Raw genomic sequence first — 22,150 nt, forward strand, 5'->3', positions numbered from 1 at the left:
ATATAATTTTCATTGTGACAATTCACCATCACCATCTATACAATTATCACTCTGATCTGATCTATATATACAAGAGATAAGTAGGAATCCAGATATCCATATCTTCACTAGTGGACCAATGAACATGTTATACAACTTATTAATACCTAGATTTTGGAATATTTAAATTTCTGATACGGTTTTGAACAGGACAAATTACACATGCCAACTAATCAATATATTATGTGTCAATAAATAATCAAAGTTCCTTTCTACTTACATTAGTTTTTAAGATAATTAATAAGATTTTCTCTGATGAGGAAAACAAAGGGAGGAGAACTGTAGCTTAAATTAAATCTCCTTACAGCTTTCAGCCCACTGATAGATACCTGAAATATGCAGAGTGTGACCTTCCTCAAGGAACTCATGGCTGCCTCAGTGCTTTAATGTTTATGTTTTTTAAAAACTAAAAGTAATCTTATCTTAGCAGCAGATAGTCCCTCAAGGTCCTGAAAGCCTTGTTTCCAAATTCCTTAGAGACTTATGCTATTCCTAACCTCCACTAATTAAAAAGTATATAATCAGGGACTCCTCATAATCCCAGTTCAGCTCTTTCTGCCCACGGGTCCTGTCCTCATGCAATAAAAAATCATCTTTTTGCACCAAAAACATCTCAAGAATTCTTTCTTGGTCATTTGCTCACAGGGCCAAAAACTTCCAAATTTCACCAGTTTCTATTTAATTTTTCCATATTTATTAGGGTTATCAAACATTTCTGTTTGAGAAAAATGCAGAAGGAAATTGAAAATGCTATAAAAGTTATAAGTGGCCCTAAATATACCACCTGTCTTCAGAGTAAAGCTTCTCCTTTCGATGAATTTAAGGTATTTGTTTACTTTTATTATAATAAATCACCATTATTATCTACTCACTCTTGTCCATTTGAATCATGACAGGAAGAGGTGTCAGCAACTACATAAATATGAACATTCTACATATAATCAAAATTACAACATAATGACTAACCTCATCCCTAAAGGGAAAAACAAGACTTCCAGAAAAAGATCCATGAAGGTATTCGGTTCAGTCATGTTTTAACTAGAAAGCAAAAGTTATTTCTGAAGAGATTAGACTTAATTATACTAAAAATTATTTGTAACAGTATTGGCCTATATCACCAGGCCTAGGGTTGAACAAATTTCAAAATGTTGGAATCAAAGCACACTTGTCATTGCATCTATACAGACCCATCAGCTTTTATTTTAGTTCAGCGAATTATTTCATAATATTGGCAATTTCCCATCAACTAGTCCAAACAATGGGCTTTTAAAATGGAATTCCCTTTATTCCTGATTGTGTCTACTTGAATGATAAATGTGAGGAAATGTTACATAATTAAAAAAAATGTCTTCCATATTTAAGTCTTAAGGATTTTAAATGTAACACTTAATCAACATGTTCATCACGGTTTTGTTCACAAAAAATGTGAGACATACTAAATCTCAACAGAAGGGCAACAAAAAAAAATGCATTATAGAGCAGTTATGTATGATGTGATAATATTTATTATTATTTTGTGTATTAACTAACAAATTTTAGTAAGTTGGTAATACATTTAAAATAAAATGTGGCAACAAATAAAATGTGGCAGGAAACAAAAAACAAATATGGGATCAGTGGTATAAAAAAAACGCACTGAAAGTATGCCACAGATATCTTCCATGGTGTCTCTTTTTAAAGATTAGAGGTGATTTTCTTATCTTTTGAAATATTCCTCTATTTTTGAAATTTTTTTTCAGGGGTCATGAAATACTTGCAACATCAGAAAATATGTCTTTTTATTGATAGCTCTTTTATGTGCTCTTGGGCCCGGCCCATTCATTCATTCATTCATTCACTCATTCATTCATTTTTAAAGATTTATTTATTTTAGAGGGATAGCATGAGTGGAAGGGGCGGGGTGGGGGGAGAGAGAGAGAGTGGGGCTCAATCTCATGACCCTGAGATCAGGACCCAAACTGAAACCAAGAGTAAGACACTTAATGACCGCATCACCCAGGTGCCCCAGGCCTGGTCCATTTTATTTCAGTGAAGCACCACCAAAGTTGAGCACTTTTATGTGCCCTGGCAAAATTTTAATTCCTTAGAATTCAGACTTTCAGACTTTTCATTGTTTTAAATCTACATGCAAAGAGCATATGTTGGTTGCAGTTAGATTTGTCAGAGTCTGATAAGCATCAATGGTTTGATTCTATTTTCTTACAGTGATTCTTTTTTTTAATGGACCTGTACTAATTGCATGACTTCTTTTAATCAGCATGCAACAAGAGGAAGGCCATGGCCATGTAGCAGGAGAATCAGCCAGTCATCGTAAGAGCTGGGTATACTGAAAGGTGATGCCATAGAAAGATCTTGCTATATGCAGCTAAGAAATGGGTGCTTAAACCTTATCCTAGTAATTATTCAGTCAGAACACCACTTAACTTCTCAGAGACTGCTTTCTTTGTGTAGTGTGGGGAAAACACTGTCTATATCACATGCACTATTTTGGACCTATCACCACATGCCCAAGCACTGGATAACTTCATTTCCCATGCAGAAGCAAGCAGTCCCCACAAATGCAACACTATCATTCTGCAGTAGAGAAATGTGAAGCTGATTTCTTGCCTTTTTCCTGCAACTGCAAAGATGAGAATAGTTGCTTAATATTAATGAAATCTGACTTTCTGACTTTCCTCTACTTAATTTTGCATTTAAAAATAAACACAATTATTCAAGTCTTTTAACAAGTGTTATCAGCCTTCCCTTCATGTTGATGACTGCGTCCCAAATCTATGACTGTGTGTAATGATTCCAAAACCATTAATTTGATGAAGCCAAACAGCAATCAATGCCGAAAAAAGAAACAAAGGCAAAAATGCAAAAGCATTCCAAGTGAAATTTGACAAAAATGACTGTATTTACAAAATAACGCAACTTCTCTAATTGGTTAAGGAAATGCACAGGAGGAAAAATATCTACTGAAAAGAATTCTTCAATAAATGAACTACCCAGAATCTCATATTTTAAATGATTTGATTAGAAGAAATTTTAAAGTATAATTAAATGCTCTGAGTGAACATTTCAACTCCCCACATATTGCATGTAAGACACTTTTTCAATGACACATTAGATAAACTGTTTAGGATGGAGAGAGAGAAAGGGAGAAGAGAGGAGAGAGAGGGCTGTCAGGACTAGATTAGAAAGAGGTGGAAAAGATGGAACTTGAAATTATTTTCTTTGAACCATCCATCACAAGATTATAAGTGACCATAGCAAGTGATTCACATGTTGGTAATATTTTCTCCTCTACTACTGACTTTGGTCTTCTACTGTTATAAAGAGGAGATCAAAACTTCCACCAGAAAATCACTGTCATTCCTGGTCCATCTATAACAGTTCTCTGTGTTGAGGAGAGATGCAGACTTAAATGCTTCTGCTATTCTCTATATTCCACCTCAGTCATCTCATTCAGTTCAGAACATAAATAATACCTTATGCTCGTCACTCCCAAATTTATCTAGTAATAAATTTTCTTTGAGTGTGACTCAAATGTTCAGTTGCCTTTTGACATCTTCAAGTGGATAAAATTTAACTTAGTCTCTACCCTACAAAGCAATCCTGGTCTCATATTTATCCTCAAAGCCCTTCCCATCTCAGTTACAGGCAACTGCTAAGTCCACAATCTTTTAATCACCCTTAATTGTCTCTCTCCCTTGCCTTCATCCTTCATTTATGACCCAGTTCTATTCATTTTGAAATTAAAAAGATATTCCAAATCTAGACACTTCTCCCCATCTCCATTATTATATGTGCCAAAAAATAATAGGAGACAATGCTATTAACTATTAGTTTTAGAGGAATAGGAAAATCACATAAAAATGGGTATTGGACTAGAATGTAGCAGAGGAACAAAAGTTTTGGGGCCATGTAATTAATCAGCTGCTATTAAAAACAAAAGGCTTCCATGATCAAAAAAATTTTTAATGCTGTGTTGAACAGTTTAAATATGTTCATTTGTTATTAGGTTTCTACAGAACTTTTTTTTCTAATATTTTATGTATTTACTCATGAGAGACAGACAAAGAGAAAGGCAGAGACACAGGCAGCGGGAGAAGCAGGCTCCATGCAGGGAGCCTGACGTGGGACTCGATCCCAGGACTCCAGGATCAGGCCCTGGGCTGAAGGTAGGCACTAAACCGCTGAGCCACCCGGGCTGCCCCTTCTACAGAACTTTTAATATAGAAATATTCATTCAAGAATTTCATGTAGGGCAATATAATACAAAGGATGCTGAAAATATATTTGAACATAAAATTTACTCATTGAGGAGAATTCTACACTAGTTTAAGAAATACAGCCTTGACTAGAACTTTCAGACATGTTTGTTTACACTCCTAAATTTTAGATGTTTATCCAGCTTCAACTTTGTTGTTTTTGCTATTGTTGTGGTTGGATCTTTTCACTTTCCTGAACTCTAAACATTGAAATGTCCCAAGACTTAGTTTTTTAAATTATTTTTTCTAATCTTTACAAGTTATTATTTCACTCCCATTAGTTTAAACAATGTGATAAGTTAAAAAGTCTCATGTCTTTATCTAATAGCTACTCCTCACTTCCTACTGGGCCTCTCTACTTGGATATTCAAGAAGCATCTCCAAATTAACTCTTTACTCTCTCCCATCCCAATCAACTCTGTCTTTGCTTTCTATTTTAGCAAACGATAATTCTAGTTTTTTAGTAATTTAGGCTAAAGAAACATGTGAGGTCATCCTTGGTTTTCTTCTTTTTTCATGGTGCATATCCTATTCACCAATTACCATTATACTCGAAGACAAACTTATTTCTGCTGGAGTCACTAATTTACATCCTTTATGTACTAGGGGTATGGCTTGCAGTAGATATCTCCTCTGCTCTACATCTACCATCTGTTCCTTATCTCACTCAAAATAGAAGCCAAAGTTTACCATGACCTAGAAATTCTTACACAATTTGTCCTAGGCTACTTCTCTTACTTTATGTTCCTACCACTCCCTCTTTTCTTTACTCCTTAAGTGAAATGTTCTCTTTGCTATTCATAAACTGTGCTAACCATGTTCCTATCTTAAGGCCTTTGGACTTTGCTCTAGGTGAAATGTTTTATTCAACCATCTGTCCATAGCTGACACCTCACTTAGTTGAACTTCTGTTGGAACACTGACTTATCAGAGAGGTCTTCTTTAACTAGCCTATTGGAAATAATACTTATATTTCCCCATCACTTCATTTCTTTATCATGCTTTATCCCCCCCCACCCCCACCCCCACCAAATTATTGTGACTTCTGTGTTAGCTTGGTTCCAATACTGTGCCCAGTTGCTTGGTAAAACACTAAGCCTAGATGTTGCTATAAAGTCATTTTGTAGGCATGATTAACATCTACAGTTAGCTGATTTTAAGTTAAAATCACCCTTCATAATATGGGTGAACTTCATCCAATTAACTAAAAGCCTTAAAAGCAAAAACTGAAAAACAAAAACAAAACAAAAAAAGAAAATGAAAGCAAAAACTGAGGTTTCCTGGGGAAGAAAAAAACTGTTTCAAGACTGTTAACATAGAAATCTTTCTGAACCTTCAGCCTGCCAGCCTGCCCTACAGGCCTTCCGCACAAGCCTGTAATATCACCTCTTGTCTGACTTTCCTGCCCTATAAATTTTGGTCTTGTCAGCCCCCACAGTCACATCAGCTAATTCCTTAAAACAAATCTCTTTATTCACGCGCACACACACACACACACACACACCCTAATGGTTCTGTTTTTCTGGAGAACCTTGACAGATACAACTATCTATTATCATCCGCTGTATTATGTGTTCCTTTGTATATCTCTTCTCCCTGCACCATTAGGATATAAATTTGTGAGACAAATTTTGTGAGGTTGTTTTTGATTCACTATTACATATCACCTTCTAGAAATGTACCAGCAACATAATAGGACCTCACAAAATGTGTGTTCAATGAATAAATACTGTTTTGTGTGACCAACTTAAATTAGGATAATTAAAGCAAAATACCAACAGAACAGGAAAATAGATAGCACTTATTTTTGGAAGTCATCATTATATCTGTTATGTGATTTTCACAATATTTGTAGGAAATGGCCTGTATATGTCCATATGCAAAGTGTGAATTAATCAGCAATATCTTCTTGTATAACTCCTTACTTAACGGCACAGTGTCTCGGTATACATTTAATAAGTGCCAAGAATCTTTACATGTATTATACTTAATACACATAAAACATCTTGAAAGGTAAGTAATTGTATTTAAAATACAAGAAAACTAAGGCTCAATTTGGTAATCAGTATAAAATATAATTTTGTCATAGAGCTGACTGGAATATTACATTCAATGAGAGAATCAGGTTAAAACATAAATGTTATTAAAGGAGAAGGGCAGCCTGGGTGGCTCAGAGGTTTAGCACTGCCTTTAGCCCAGGGTGTGATCCTGGAGACCTGTGATAGAGTCCCACGTCGGGCTCCCTGCATGAAGCCTGCTTCTCCTTCTGCCTGTGTCTCTGCCTCTCATAAATAAATAAATAAAATCCTTAAAAAAATAAATGAGTAAATGTAAATAATCAGATGGAACAAATATTCTCACTTTTTATTAAATTCCAATGCAACTTAGCGCACTCTGACTTGCTTCATCTTGCCACAAAGGAACAGTAATATTATGGGATGAGGCAGTTGTAAAGAGTTACGGGAGATAATTTATGTGAGAGACCGTAACATAATTTATTAACAGACGTAGATTTTGAAAATCTTAAAGTTTGAATTCTTCCAATTCATTGTTGATTTTAAAAGCCAACCAAAGATGCAAATATTAAATATACATGTTGACACAAGACTATGTGAATGAAGCACACACTGACCTTGGGAACTGATATATAAATAAAGACAAAATCTGAAAAATATTAATGAGTAGGTACCTTGATGTACCTAAGATTATAATTAGCCACAATGGTATCACTTCATATCAATTTTACACATATTCTATTGTAAAACTGTAAATTTTATAAGAATTTCTCATGTGACCTTCTGCCTTTACTCAATGACTAGCAGTTATCTATCATCATTTAAACTAAGGCAATAGCTCCTATTTATTTTTGTAGGAAATTATATTTATTCATCTATATTTGTTGTAGAAAATTTAGTTTTGTTTATTTATCTCACTAGGACTTCGCTGATTGTGTTATGATGAACTCAACAAGCATAAAACCTAGTGATTAACCACCTGTTTCCCTCCATGTAATAATTATCATGCAAGGTAAAAAAATGACTATGGAAAAGATATTTTTATTGCTCAAGGCCAAATTTTGACTTTTTCTTTGATAGTACCTACCACATTGTGCAGAAGATAGCCTCAAAGTCGGAGTTCACCATGTCAAAGAAGCAAATTTAATTAAAAATACAACAGTGAAACAGTTTTGTTAGTAATTTATAAAAAGTGAAGGTCGATATCAATAACCCTGATGATTTTTTTCACATCAGCAATCAATTTTCCATTGTTATAGTTTGGATGCATTTTCAAACATCCAACTATTCTACTGCAAGAATTGATAGCCTATTTAAAAATCTGAACTTGCTTGAAATTTTACTAATACTCAGAGCCAAGAATTTATCAAATACTTACATTTGCCTCATAATGTTTGGGGATATTTGGAAAACATTTTACAATCACCACTGTTCAAAGGAAAACATTGTCTTTGCTTGTAATGACCAAAGCACTTACTTTTTTTGGAAATGTTTTCACCCAAAGAAAAAGGTTTTCATTTAGAAATGTAAACATTTTCGCTGTCAGGGAGGTACCAAATAAAAGATTCCCTGATTGCTTTAAATGAGCCATTTAGAAAACCCTTGCCAATGTAGACACAGTTAGTCAGTATTCTACAATGTGTCAAAGCGTTCCACCTTCTTTGGTGCTTTGTAAATCACACCAGGGATTTGAGTAAATTAAGTTAGCTTTTTCACTAGAAACCAGATGTTGTACCTCCGCTGAGTTTTATTTGGGAAAACAATGCATTATTAAGTAACTATGAGCCATACAATTAGGAAGAAATATTGCATCTGGGTGTCAAAATTTATGCCAGGTTTCAACCTGCTGCAATAGAAAGTCTCCGAGGTATTACTCAGCCTCCACTAACAGAAGTCTGGAATGACATAAGATGATTACTAAATTTTCTAAATTCCAAAGATGTGTGACAGGCCATAGAGTGAGGTCAAAAACACCCTTAGTAGAGTTAGCAAACAGAATGAGTTGTCTAAAATGAAGCAGGAGGGGTATGTGTGTGTGTGTGTGTGTGTGTGCACGTGCATGTACATGTGCATGCATGCATGTATATCAAAGAGCCTATGTCAATAAAGCCAATTGGAATCATAGACCTAATTCAGCCAGTGCATCCAGATTCTAGAAGGTGACTAATCAAAATATGTAAAATAAAAAAGGAAAGACAGAAAAAAAGGGAATGAGGTTAGACACCAGGAAGAATGAAGAGAAACAGATAAAAAGGAAAAGCTGGGATGGGGAGAAGGAAGGAAAGAAACATGAAGACGGGGAGAAAAGGGAGGAGGAAGAAATGAAGAAAGGAGAGAGGAAAGGAGAAAGAAAGGAGAGAGACATTTAGAAATTGGAAGCATATTTATGAACCAGAATGTGTGTCTAAGACCTCTGAGATTGCAGCTATAAGTAAATGCACTTTCCTCACCCACAAGATTTCTAACAACCAAGAGATTTGTCCCCTTTAGAATTCCCAGGTTTTCTAGGTATGCTCAAAGGAGTGTCTCACATGAGCAAACAACCTGTCCACTGCAAATCATGACACGGGGTCCACCCCACTCCTTTCCTCTTGCTTTTATGTGTACTTGCCCCAGTTATGCCTGTCAAGCCAATTGCTAAAATCTTCCTGCCACTGTCCATTATGTTACTTTCAACTTCCTTTCCCTTAGGATGTTTTACAAGGCATCTTCCATGTACCTCAAGGTATTCCAAGATATGTTGAAATACAAGATATTGATGGTTTTTATGAAAGACCTCTTTCATAATTAGGTTTCATATTCTATGCATCTCTAGGCAAAGCACAGATGATTATCAGTCTAGGTGATACACTCTTTCTTGATGTTTAAGTCAGCTTATGGCCCTTCCTTCTCTACTATAGGAAATCAAATATAATCCAAGGAGCTGGCCATGAAACACACATTCTCAGATTTTACTTAGTCTCCCACTATTAGCATCATTTCCCAATCCCAGACTCTTTCCTTTTATAAATCTTCAAAGCAAAAAATGTCCTCACATGCCAGTATAGAGATACAGGGGGAAAGATGCTCATGTGTCAGTAAATTTGCATTAATAACATCTTGGACCAGGAAACTCCATACTTACATACTTATATCTAATTTTATATATATTTATAGTTTCTCAGCTCTATACTTTTTATATTATAATTAAACATGGAGCCCTTCTCTTAATTGCCCATATCATAAAACTTACAAATTCCTGAAAATACACTCACAAGATTTCATGGAAGGAGGAAGAATACATTTAAGACAAACTATTCATTTTCAAGAGAGGAAACAATTGCCAATTGTTATTGGCAATTAACATTGGAGAAACATTTTTATTTGATGGTTTTATTAAATTCACTGGTTGCTCTAGTGGATGTATTAGTTACCTATTGCTGTAACAAATAGCCTCAACACATAATTATTTAAAATAATAAACATTAACTATAGAGAACAAACTGATGGTTACCAAAGGGGAGGTGAGTGGGGGAATGGGTTAAATAGGTGATGGGGATTAAGGAATTCATTTGTGATGAGCACTGGGTGTTACATGGAAGTACTAAATGACTAACTATATTGAACACCTCTAATATTACACTGTATGTTAACTAATTGGAATTTAAATAAAAACTAAAAAAATAAAACGATAAACATTTATTATTGAACTATATCTGTGGGTCAGAAATTCAGTTTTGCTAAAGGGTTGTGGCTTTGGTTCCTTCATGAAATCACAGTAAAAATGTTGGTAAAGACTGAAGTCATCTAAAGATATGACTGGGGCTGGAAGATATGTGTCTAAGATGGTCCAGATGCTTCCAAAATGGTTGTTGAAAGGAGATCTCTTTGCCTTGCTACATGGACATCTCCACAGGATTGCTTCAACATCCTCACAACATGGCAGTTGGCTTCTCCAGGGAAGAGCAAGAAAGAAACCACAGTGCCCTTTAGGACCTTGTCTCAAAAGTCACATGCCATCACTTCTGCCACATTCTCTTTAATTAGAAAATAGTTACTAAATCTAGCCGACAGGGTAAGAATTAAGCTATGCCTTTTGAGAAGAGGAGAACCAATGACTTTTGGACATATTTTAAAACACCATAAGAGGAAAATGTAAAGTATTTCACAAAGGCTCGCTCAGAAAAAAATATGGTCAAGATTGGATGAATCCAGGCTTTCATCATTGGAAATTCTAAGATACTGTACTTAGAGAGAAAGAGGAAAGTATTAATGCAAAACAGATATTGGATGTGTATAGAAGGTTCTACTCTATTTCAAGGTCTTTACTTGACTGATATAAAGATAGACTCCATTCTCAATCCTTTGTTCCTTTTTGTTGTTGTTAGTATGTAAAGAATTCATTTTCTAGTAAATTATGAGAAACTTTATTTCATTCCTTCATTACAGTAATAATGTCTATACTGGCAGATGGACTTTGGAGTGGCTTGGACAGACCACTTATATGAGATGAGGGAATCACATACATGATTTTCTGATCCAGGAAGCCATAATACTACAGACTGAACCCTAATGCCATTGGCAGGATAGTTCAAAATATCAGATGGCCTAGAAAAACATTAGAAGACAAGGGAATACACACCAATATAATAAATTATATTATGATAAAAATCGGTCTTATCCTTACATCTTAGAGATCAACTGTAATAACAACAACAAAAATAAGCTATTGCATTTTTTTTCTTCCCCAAGATTAGCAGTTTAATGTGTAGGTGCAGGATGGATATTAGACATCTGGCTTAGCAAGAGTAAGTATAAACAGTGGTAGCATAAGCAGAAAATTTTTATAATATTAGCAATTCAAATTCAAGTATCAGATTAGTGTGGTACTGGAATCATTCATTGGAATATGTTTGGAGGCCACAACTTTTCTCAGCAAAACTTCTTTTCTTAAGCAAAATAATATGGTGTTTCTCAGTGTGTGTATCAAAATATGCCATTACATGATATTAAAATGACTTGATGTTCAATCATAACTTTGGTATCACTTATAACATCAAAATTTATTGAAGCTGTGGATCGAAAAGGATGTTCTAAAGTTGAGGTCCCACTACTATTATTCCAACTTTACCACACACTCACAGCAAATCCTGTAATGTCAGCATCTAGGAGAAAACCTGCCTTTTATCTATTCTAATTCTACCTCTGTAATATTTAAATTGTGACTTGTTTCTGGTTTTTCACTTAAATATCACCTATGATATAGATAAAAAGTGACTCATCAAATTCAATTATATCAAGACAAATCCTAATCTTTCCTCTTCTGTCAAACAAATGAAGCATTTCACTAACAGAGTATTCAGGAATGGCCATTGCAATATGATTTCTTTGTATCTCAGTTTAATATTTACATTTTAAGAAGCTAACTGAATTTGAGGCACCTGGTGGCTCAGTTGGTTACGCATCTGCCTACAGCTCAGGTCATGATCTCAGGGTCCTGGAATTGAGCCCCATGTTGGACTCCCTGCTCGGTAGGTGAATATGCTTCTCCCTCTCCCTCTGCACCTGCTTGTGCTCTCTCTCTCTCTCTCTCTCTCATTCTGCCTCTCAAACAAATAAAATCTTAAAAAAGAAGAAGAAGCTACTTGAATTACAAGGGCATGGTTGTAGCAGGTCCCGTTTTTATTTTTATTTTTTATTTTTATTTTTATTTTTTTTAATTCTTATTTATTTATGATAGTCAAAGAGAGAAAGAGAGAGAGAGAGAGAGAAAGAGAGGCAGAGACATAGGCAGAGGGAGAAGCAGGCTCCATGCACCGGGAGCCCGATGTGGGATTCGATCCCTGGTCTCCAGGATCGCGCCCTGGGCCAAAGGCAGGCGCCAAACTGCTGCGCCACCCAGGGATCCCCCGTTTTTATTTTTTCCATATAGTCTCACTATCAGTTAGCTTTTTTCTATGTAACAAATTGCCCTCAAACTTAGTGGTTAAAACAACCACCACCATGTATTTGACTCATAATTCTTTGGTTTAGCTGGATAATTCTTCTGGACTGAACGAGCTCATTTGATAACTACTGAACTCAGTCTTGTGGCTGTGATTATTTGGAAGGTCACCTGAAGGATGGATGATCCAAAATGATATCACCCTTATACATTTGACAGTTGACAGTCAATCTTGGGGCAATTGAGGGGACTGTGCCACATGTTTCTCAGAACCTAATAAAACAGCATTGGCTTTTTAAAATGGTTGTCCTAGGGTTTTCCACAGCAGTAAGAGGAGGAAAGCTACTCTGCTTGCCATCATGTTTAGAGTGACACATCATGCAAAGCATTTGATATGGCTCACCCATATACAAGGAGGAGGGATAGGTTCCACTTATTGACAGGAGGAACTGTCATGTCACAATGCAAAGAAGAGTATGAAAGAAAAGAATCTGCGACATTTTTTACACTGTACAAACATTCTGTTGTCTCAAACTCGGTAAGAGCACAAGGGTACAATTGAGTTCAGAGAAAAAGTATAGTTAGTGTGTAATAATGAAATGACCATAAGTTTTGGAGTCAGAAAAATGATGTGACCTTTCACTTATTCATTCATTCAGGCAGCCTGCGTGGCTCAGCGGTTTGGCGCCCGCCTTCAGCCCAGGGCTTGATCCTGGAGACCTGGGATCAAGTCCCACGTCATGCTCCCTGCATGGAGACTGCTTCTCCCTCTGTCTGTATCTCTGTTTCTGTCTCTCTTTTTCTCATGAATAAATAAAATCTTTTAAAAAAAAGAATGTATTCATTCATTCATTCATTCATTCAAACATTATATATTTATCAAATATGTAGATTATTCCAGATAATTCATTCAATAGTCATTGATTCATCAAATGTTTATTGAGTGTTTCTTACGTTCTAGGGCCATTCTGGGCACTAGAGGTTTGGCAGAAGACAAGGACAATGATGAAAAGACGAAGTTCTGGTCTCTTTTTCGTGGCACCTCCGAGGTGGTAGGCCACTTCAGAATAAAGCTGAACATCTTTTTCCCAGCCACTGGCTGCCAGAAACTCATTGAAGTGAATGATGAGCGCAGAAGTTGTTGCTGATGCTCTGGGGGAGGAATGGAAGGGTTATGTGGCCCGAATCAGTGGTGGCAATGACAAACAAGGCTTCCCCATGAAGCAGGGTGTCTTGACCCATGGCCCCGTCCACCTGCTGCTGAGTAAGGGGCATTCCTGCTACTGACCGAGGAGGACTGGAGAGAGGAAGTGCAAATCTGTTTGGGGTTGCATTGTGGATGTCAATCTCAGTGTTCTCAATTTGGTTATTGTGAAAAAAGGGGAGAAGGATACTCCTGGACTCACTGATACTACTGTGCCTCATCGCCTGGGGCCCAAAAGAGCCAGCAGAATCTGAAAGCTTTTTAATCTGTCAAGAGACAATGTCCACCAGTATGTTGTTAGAAAGCTCCTAAACAAAGAAGTTAAGAAACCTAGAACCAAAGCACCCAAGATTCAGCGTCTTGTTACTCAATGTGTCCTCCAACACAAACGTCGGCGTATTGCTTTGAAGAAACAGCATACTAAGAAAAATAAGGAAGAGGCTGCAGAATATGTTAAATTTTTGGCCAAGAGAAGGAAGGAGAACAAAGAAAAATGCTAGGTACAAATTGCCAAGAGACGGAGGCTGTCCTCTCTGAGAGCTTCTACCTCTAAGTCTGAGTCCAGTCAAAAATGAGATTTTTTGAGAGTGACAAAATAAGTAAGATCAGACAACCAAAAAAAAGACAAAGTTCTGCTCTCAGGGAATTTGTATTACAAATAGACCAACACGCACATACACATACATACCTTAGAAAATATTTTAAAAAGAAGTAGAAACAAAATAATTTATTTGACATAGATGGTCAATGAAAAGCTCTTTGAGGAGGTGACATTTCACCTGAAAGCCGACTACAGGGGTACCTGGGTGGCTCAGTGGTTGAGTGTCTGCCTTTGGATTAGGTAGTGAACCCAGGGTTCCAGGATCAAGTCCCATATAGGGCTCCACGCAGGGAGCCTGCTTCTCCCTCTGCCTGTGTCTCTGCCTCTCTCTCTCTCTCTCTCTCTCTCTCTCTCTCTGTGTCTCTCATGAAGAAAGAAAGAAAGAAGAAAGAAGAAAGAAAGAAAGAAAGAAAGAAAGAAAGAAAGAAAGAAAGAAAAGAAAGAAGAAAGAAAAAGAAAGAAAGAAAGAAAGAAAGAAAGAAAGAAAGAAAGAAAGAAAGAAGAAAGAAAGAAAGAAAGAAGAAAGAAAGAAAAGAAAGAAAGAAAGAAAAGAAAGAAAGAAAGAAAGAAAGAAAGAAGAAAGAAAGAAAGAAAGAAAGAAAGAAAGAAAGAAAGAAAGAAAGAAAGAAAGAGAAATCTTTTAAAAAGAAGAAGGAAAGAAGGAAACAGCAAGCAAGGAAACTAGCCAGCTGACCTCAGGAAAGTATTTATTCTTCTGAATGGAGATCCTAGTATAGAAAGCAGAGGTAACATCTAATGCAAGATCTTAAGGCAAAGATGAACCTGACGTTTCAAAGAATAAAATAAGACAAGTGCTTGACCAGAATTGTATGAGCAAGGTAAAGGGGACCAGGAATAAGACAGGTTGCTTGATCATACCCAGACCTTGAATCCTGGATTTTGGAATTTATGCTCATTTTCAGTTATGAGAGGCTTAGTCAGAGGGTGAGTATATCCAACTAGCCCTATGGACTTCATGGCCCATGGGAAAAGACAGAGCTCAACCAGGACTAACGTAGGGTCCTCTACAGTACAAAGTCTAAGAAAGTGAATCTTCTTACCAATCTAAGAGTATAACCCCTGCCTACAAGGATTTCCTTCAAGTCTGGCTGAGGGAACAGTATCTTAAATACATGATAGAAAATTCTATTTTTTTAAAAGAAAATCCTTGTTAAGGAATATGCACATAATTGCTTGACCCATAAAAAATATTACATGGGCTATAAAAAGGTTAGAAAGAATATTTACTTCACAGGTTATTCTAAAAAGACCCATGGCAAGACCTAATATGTATTATTTTCCTTCCTTTAAAAATAATAAATGAAAATACATTATACAGTATGGAATAAGAATCACAAAAGAAGGTTTTACAAAATTGAGTCATTGCCTTCACTCCCCAAACCTATTCTTTAACACTACACTTGGATGTCTAGTTCCATCATTCCCTAGCTCTCTGTGTCTCTGGAATCCACACCTTACTATCAGAAACATGGATGTCAGCTTAATCTCTTTATATTACACATCTGTCCAATACTTCAGATCACACTTGCCAACATTAGTGTGAAATATCTATTTATGATTACATTTGTAAGATATGGATTCAATCTCCCTTTGATTATCAATTACAGCAGTAGTGTGATTGAAAAACTGCATGCCAAGAAAAGTTATCTAATTTATGGTATGTGTTCAAAGGCTAAAAAAAAATTCTTTATATTACACAGAGAAAATGAGTACAATTTTACAAAATAACAAAGACTAAAATTTTAATTTATATCAGGTAGTCATTCTTTTTATACTTAAAAATTCAAGCACATTATCATTGTAATTCAGTTTTTCTTGTTTTTAAAATTAAAAACAATTTGGGTTTTACATTCCTATTACTTTAAGATGAATGACTGATTCAAACATTTTTGTACCTTGAATCTTGTTTTACTCTTCTTGCTAGATTATCAAATCTTGAAACTTGTTTTACACTTCTTAGTAAACATCAAATGCTCTCTGAACCAAAATCACTGGTGAAAAACATGAACACTTGTTTTCCTTTCATAGTCTTCGTCTCCCATTCTCTATTATGTTTCTGATAGCAATGCTTCTCACTCTTCTCCCCACAAAAACCCACAAACACACATGACATAGAAACTATTTATAAATACACAAACAAATCATTTCCCTTCACTGTTCTGCAGACTAAAATAATAACTCATCAAGAACAGCTTAGACAAGCAGTTATTTGAAGGGCTCAAAGCATCATGTCTACTAAATGATGATGATTTCCTTATATCATGTAGAAATTCATTTTCAATTTTGCAGTGCTGGTATATCAATCAATATTTATTTAGTTTTGGGAAAAAGGAGCACAACAATCAAATAAATGTGTCCAGCAAATATTAACACCATATATATATATATATATATATATATATATATCCATGATTATAGATGTTTATTCATTCAACAAATATGTATTAATCTCTTACTATGTTCTAAGTGCTTTATTGTACACTTGGGACAAGAAGCTATGTAAGACATAATGGTAGAGACAGCAGAAGGCTGAAAAGATTAACCATCTTACCGTTGCCGGGTGGAAGGCATCAGTGAAGATTTCATATAGGAGGTAAAACATAAAGACCACTGAGATATAAAGGAGAAATGGAAGGTTTACTGGTTTACAAAGAGAGAATAAACAATAAATGAGAACAGAACTGAGACTGAACAGAAATGTGTGAAATGCTCTCATGCAATCTGGTCCAGCAAGTGTTTTGGTTTTACTGAATCCTAGGTCTTTGTATAGTAATGATAGGAAATAGAGCTGAACACATTGGCAAAGGCCAATGGCTAAAGAATTTTTTTTTATTTATGCCAGATTAAAGTGTTTAAAGTTAACCTTGGCCATATGGAGAATTATTAAACTGTTCTAAGCAGAACTGTGGCTGGGAAAAACTCATCTGGAAACACCACAGAAGCTGAATTGATCAACAAAGAAATAACTCAGAAGGCTCCCCTAAAAAAAAAAAAAAAAAAAAGAAAGCTCCCCTGCCTGACCACTAGAATACAGTTTACATCACAGGAGGGATAGGATGGACTCCAGAGACATAGAAAGTAGAACAAATCATGTTCCTAAACAGAAGTCCCAAAAGTTAGACAACGAAACCCCATTATTGGGTGTCCACACTGGGGGGTTTTATCAGTTTTTCCATGATAATGTCCCAGAGAAATGTTATTTTTTTTTGCCTCCATTCATACAGAGATTTTACATTATGGTTCCTACATAAGTCTCTACCATCGTTCAACCTCCCACATACATCTATGGCTCAAACACATTATTTCATAAAACTGTCATCCTTAGACCTTGAGACCATTTAGACATTGCCAGTTCTTTCATTTCTATGTCACAGAAAATATGCATAAGATTCCTAAATTGATTGCATAACCCTATCCTAGGTAGTGATCAGCATTCTGAACAACAGCAGTTTAGAAAAGAAGAGCGTCTCGACTGCTTGAATTAAAGGTTGCCTTTGTCCAGGTCGAGCCACATGTATGCTGGCTTTAAAAAACAAAAACAAAAACAAAAACTGCTAAATAAACAGATCTGGAGCAATCAGCACATGTCCAGTCAGCTGCACCTGATCCCCAAGAAAAGCCACTGTTTTTGAATTAATTCTATTCTATTTATAGACACCATATCACTACCTACCAAAGTATCAGTGATTACAATAACATACTTTCTGTTTTACTAAATCTTCCCTGGGCATATCAGATAATCATATTTTAAAGTGGTTTAGCACTAACTATAGAGATACTATGTGTTACATGAATTGGATCAAGTTCTAATTGCACTAATTTTTATTTATAGCACTTGAAAAATATCTACAAATATGTGATTGTCATGCATATATATGCATATATAATACACATACATGTATATATGCTATAGATATTTTTAATACCAACTATAAATTTCATTTTTATTCTCTCAAACACAAAGCAAAGATTTATTTTTACCAGATAGTCTTATTCTATGGAAATTTTATTATTTTTTTGTCTTCCTGAAATGTTGCAAATAGCTAACAACAATTATTCCTCTTCCACTAGAACATCAGTTACATGGAATCATCTGGAAATATTTATTCTTCAACCATAAGTTTCTCTGTATCCATTAAGAGCCTATATTTTTACTTAAAAGGAAGCTTTAAAAAGCTTTTCCAACCTGTTTCTATAGTGGAAACTTTTCACTATCTTCCATAAAAAAAAAAATCACCTGCTTACATAAAGTAAAATACCTTACTGTATATGAATAACCAAACCTCCTCATTGTCACCTGCCTCATCATATACATATATTTAGTTTGTTAGATTGATGACTGAATATGATTTAGATTGTGTTTAATCCATAAACCATATTCTTCTTTTCTTAAAGATTTTATTTATTTATTCATGAGACACAGAGAGAAGCAGAGACATAAGTAGAGGGAGAAGCAGGCTCTCTGCAGGGAGCCTGATGCAGGACTCGATCCTAGGACCCCGGGATCATGACCTGAGCTGAAGGCAGATGCTCAACCACTGAGCCACCCAAGTACCCCAAACCGTATTCTTCTTTTAATTAATTTATATCTGTATTATAACTTAGTGTTTCAGACCATAGATCTGTAATCAGACAATTGAAAACTTTGTGCCCCCACTTAGCCTTACTTGATTATGCTAATATTAGCTATTAATTTTCTAATTAATAATAAGTTAAATCCCTTGTCTGTTAAAAATGGAAATAATGAAAGTATCACCTTATGGAGTCATTATGAAAATTGAATAATTCATTGCATATAAAGCACTTAACACAGTGTTTTTCACATAGCAGGTGTTTATTAAATGTAAGCTATAATTCTTGTTACAGAAATGTGTGACCTGAGTGCCTTGGCATAATATGTATCTAAATGTGTCAGCTTCCGTTTTTCATTTTCTCTGATATTGAAAAGCTTTGGTGAACTGCTAGAGTTCACACAAAGACTGAAGGTTGTCAATGGATTCTATCATTTCATTAAATATTTAAAATAATTTCTAAGTATTCAAGTTCAAGTCATTACCTATTATTATGATTTAGTATTAATTTCACAAATACAAATGCTTATATTACTTACATAATGTGTTTTCTCAGTGTGTTCATTCTTCATCATTCTCAGCAAGACTTTGCAAACCAGCAAAGCCCAACTAATATATATATATATATATATATATATATATATATATATATATATATATGCTTACCCAATGTATTATTTTCTATAGCTTTGCACATTGAAAGCCATTTTGGTTTACACAGCAATGTTTTCTGTAATGGAGAAATACAGATTAGAAAATTTAAAAATTATAATAATAAAAACCTGTAATACCTGCTTTAATTCTTCAGATTCTTTGATTCTATTCTCTCCATTTAGTATAAAGACAGACATATTGTCTCTGAATAACTGTAGCATCATAACGGTTTGACTTGGAACATGATGTGTTTCAAAAATACTTTCATTGTCATTATTTTCTTAGATTCCTAGAAAAATTGTCATAGAAGCTAATGGAACTTCTATTACTCCTCCACCACCTTGCCTCATCTTTGTCTTTTTTTCTTTATCCCTTTCTGACAATATTTAGTGGCTCATTTGGTAAATCTTAGTCACAGGCAGAACTTCCAACTACGGCTTAAAATTCTTAGTTCTCAAAGTCAAAGATTTTGCAGATTGTTCCAGAAGCTTTGGCATGGCACTGCTCCCCAAGAGGAGCTCAGGGGAACGCCACAAGAAGAAAGAGAACATCTTCCTCATTCAACTCTAAAGGTAAAGCCCACACCAAATTATCTTTAGTAGACTGAGTGAAGTCCTCAGATATTTTTCAAACCCATTCACATTACCTCTTGATTTAAAAGTATATATTCTTTACCATGTGAAACAGTATTTCCTAGTGTTTGCTCTTAAAGTCACACACTCCCATTTCCAATTAAAAAAAAATAAAAACTTAAATTATTCTTTTAAAACTTTTGATTTTTAAAACTCTGTGAATTCGGTGGACCTAAGGTTCAAGAACTTACTCTTCCTCTGACCTGTGGTCAGATTTCTCATTACTCAAGACTCAATTTCTTCTCCCATTAAGAGAAAAAAATATATTCTGTTTTACATGCTTATTGGGAGAAAGTAAGTGAAGAAGGATACGTTTTTTAAAAGAACACACAAAATAACTATGAATATTAGAACATTTTTTTCATTCTAGAGCTGGGCTTCTTGATACAGTAGCCACAAGCCATTTAAACCTCAGTAATTTATGATGTATTTTCAACCGTCACCTTCAGAGATTCTTTGTAATTTTATTGTAGAGCACCCTTGCTCCCTTCTAACCTATTGCACATTGCTTGGCATGTCTTTTCATTTTTCTTATCTTCTGAAAATGCAGAAACCATAATAGTACACACCATTACAACAGGTGCATATGAGTAACTTATCCCTTACCAGCAGGGTAATAGTCTGTTTCCAGTGCCCTTTCTGATAATTGCCATACTTACACAGTCATGGGTAGAGCTGAAATGACTGGGGGAAAATTCGTTTGATTTAAAAGACGTTTCTTGATCCATTCAAGCCATTGTGCTGGGCCAAGCTATGCAATGACAGATCAGGACAACATAGCGATAATAAAGACTCAGCAGAGGCAAGGCAAATGTTCTAAGTGTGAACTATGAGCCAAGAATAGGAATCAATACCTCAGAGGCCTTTTTTAATGCATACAGTTTAAGTGTTTTATTTCTCACCACTTTACACTGCACTAGCTGCCTCTGAAACTCATCAGGTACTTTTCTGCTCACTCACCCAGATACTTAGGATATTCTTATAATTTATTCTTACAAGACTGATCCTGCATTTCTAAAAATCGGGCAAGGTCAAGTATAAACTCAGAGATCTCACTAGTGTCTCAGCCTACATGTAATGTAATTTCAAAGATATTTATTAATACTTATCCTCAAAAAAAATACTTATCCTTGATGTTTATAATTCTCTATAGAAACAAGTACAGCATTATAGCTATCCTTTACCTAATTCAATTGTCTCCATAAAAAAATCAACAAACAAAAGCTGCCCCATTCCACATATTCAATTTTTAAAATTTACCTTTAAGGAAAAGGATTGTAGCATATTTTTACAAGTATCATATATCCCAATCCATATTTATTTATGCACAGACATCCCTCCCCCACAGCCCTGCAAAATGGGTTAGGGGTAGACCCTTCTCTTGAGGAAACAATGTGATCTTCTATGTAATGAGTTAATACATATAAATTCTAATAGGGTTCACAGAATTTGTTAGATAGCTATGGCTGAGAGAAGGCAATCCTCGGCATCAAATCTGCATGAGATTGAATCTTGGCTAAGGATTTATCAGATGACTATTTCAGAAAATCAGGAACATTCCTGATCATTTGCATCACCACATTAACAGATACATCACATCTTAAAATATTTCTCCTTTTTTTATTAACTTTATTTTCTTTTCCTACAAGTTTGGTTTTTTTAAACCTAGTCTGCTTACTTTTACTGCTCTATTTTTAACAATTCATCTGTAATCATCCTATCAGTGGTCTCTAAACTTTGCCTTCCTGTTTCATGCATAGAATTTTCTCCATTCTTTAATTTATATAGATTTTTCTCCACTCTTTAATTTGTTGGAAATATTTAACTTATTCCCTCTTTCATGAACTCTTTCAGGTTCCTTAAGAAGCCTGCACACCGCTTCTGTCTGCTTTGCTACATCACTTGAAACCTGCTTCTTTGGCAACTGCTCTGAGATGCCCCCAGCAAGCAGCTGAGGTGGATGGCCCTCTTCCTTCAGTGACGGCCTAGTGACAAAGCCACCCTGCCCAGCAAGTTAAACTATTAAGAAGTGTTTTTATTTGAATTTCTTAGAGTCTCACATCATTCTTGAGTAATGGAGCAAAATGCAGAATAAAGAGCAAAACCCAAACGGTATGCTGTGTGGCCACTCTGCCTTAAATCAATTATTATTTTTCTTGAGTCTGTAACATTTCTTTGATAGAGTCCTTACGCCCAGTAGTGACAACTTTATAAAGTTATTTACATTTTCAAAA

The 22,150-nt window shown here is 35.3% G+C and overlaps 1 pseudogene; it reads left to right on the forward strand.

The window, feature by feature from the left end:
• The first annotated feature begins 767 nt into the window (after window positions 1-767).
• On the forward strand, window positions 768-14,043 carry LOC144319946 (small ribosomal subunit protein eS6 pseudogene; annotated as a pseudogene).
• The last annotated feature ends 8,107 nt before the right edge of the window (window positions 14,044-22,150 follow it).

This window comes from Canis aureus, chromosome 9, assembly GCF_053574225.1.
Source record: "Canis aureus isolate CA01 chromosome 9, VMU_Caureus_v.1.0, whole genome shotgun sequence".
NCBI lineage: Eukaryota > Metazoa > Chordata > Mammalia > Carnivora > Canidae > Canis > Canis aureus.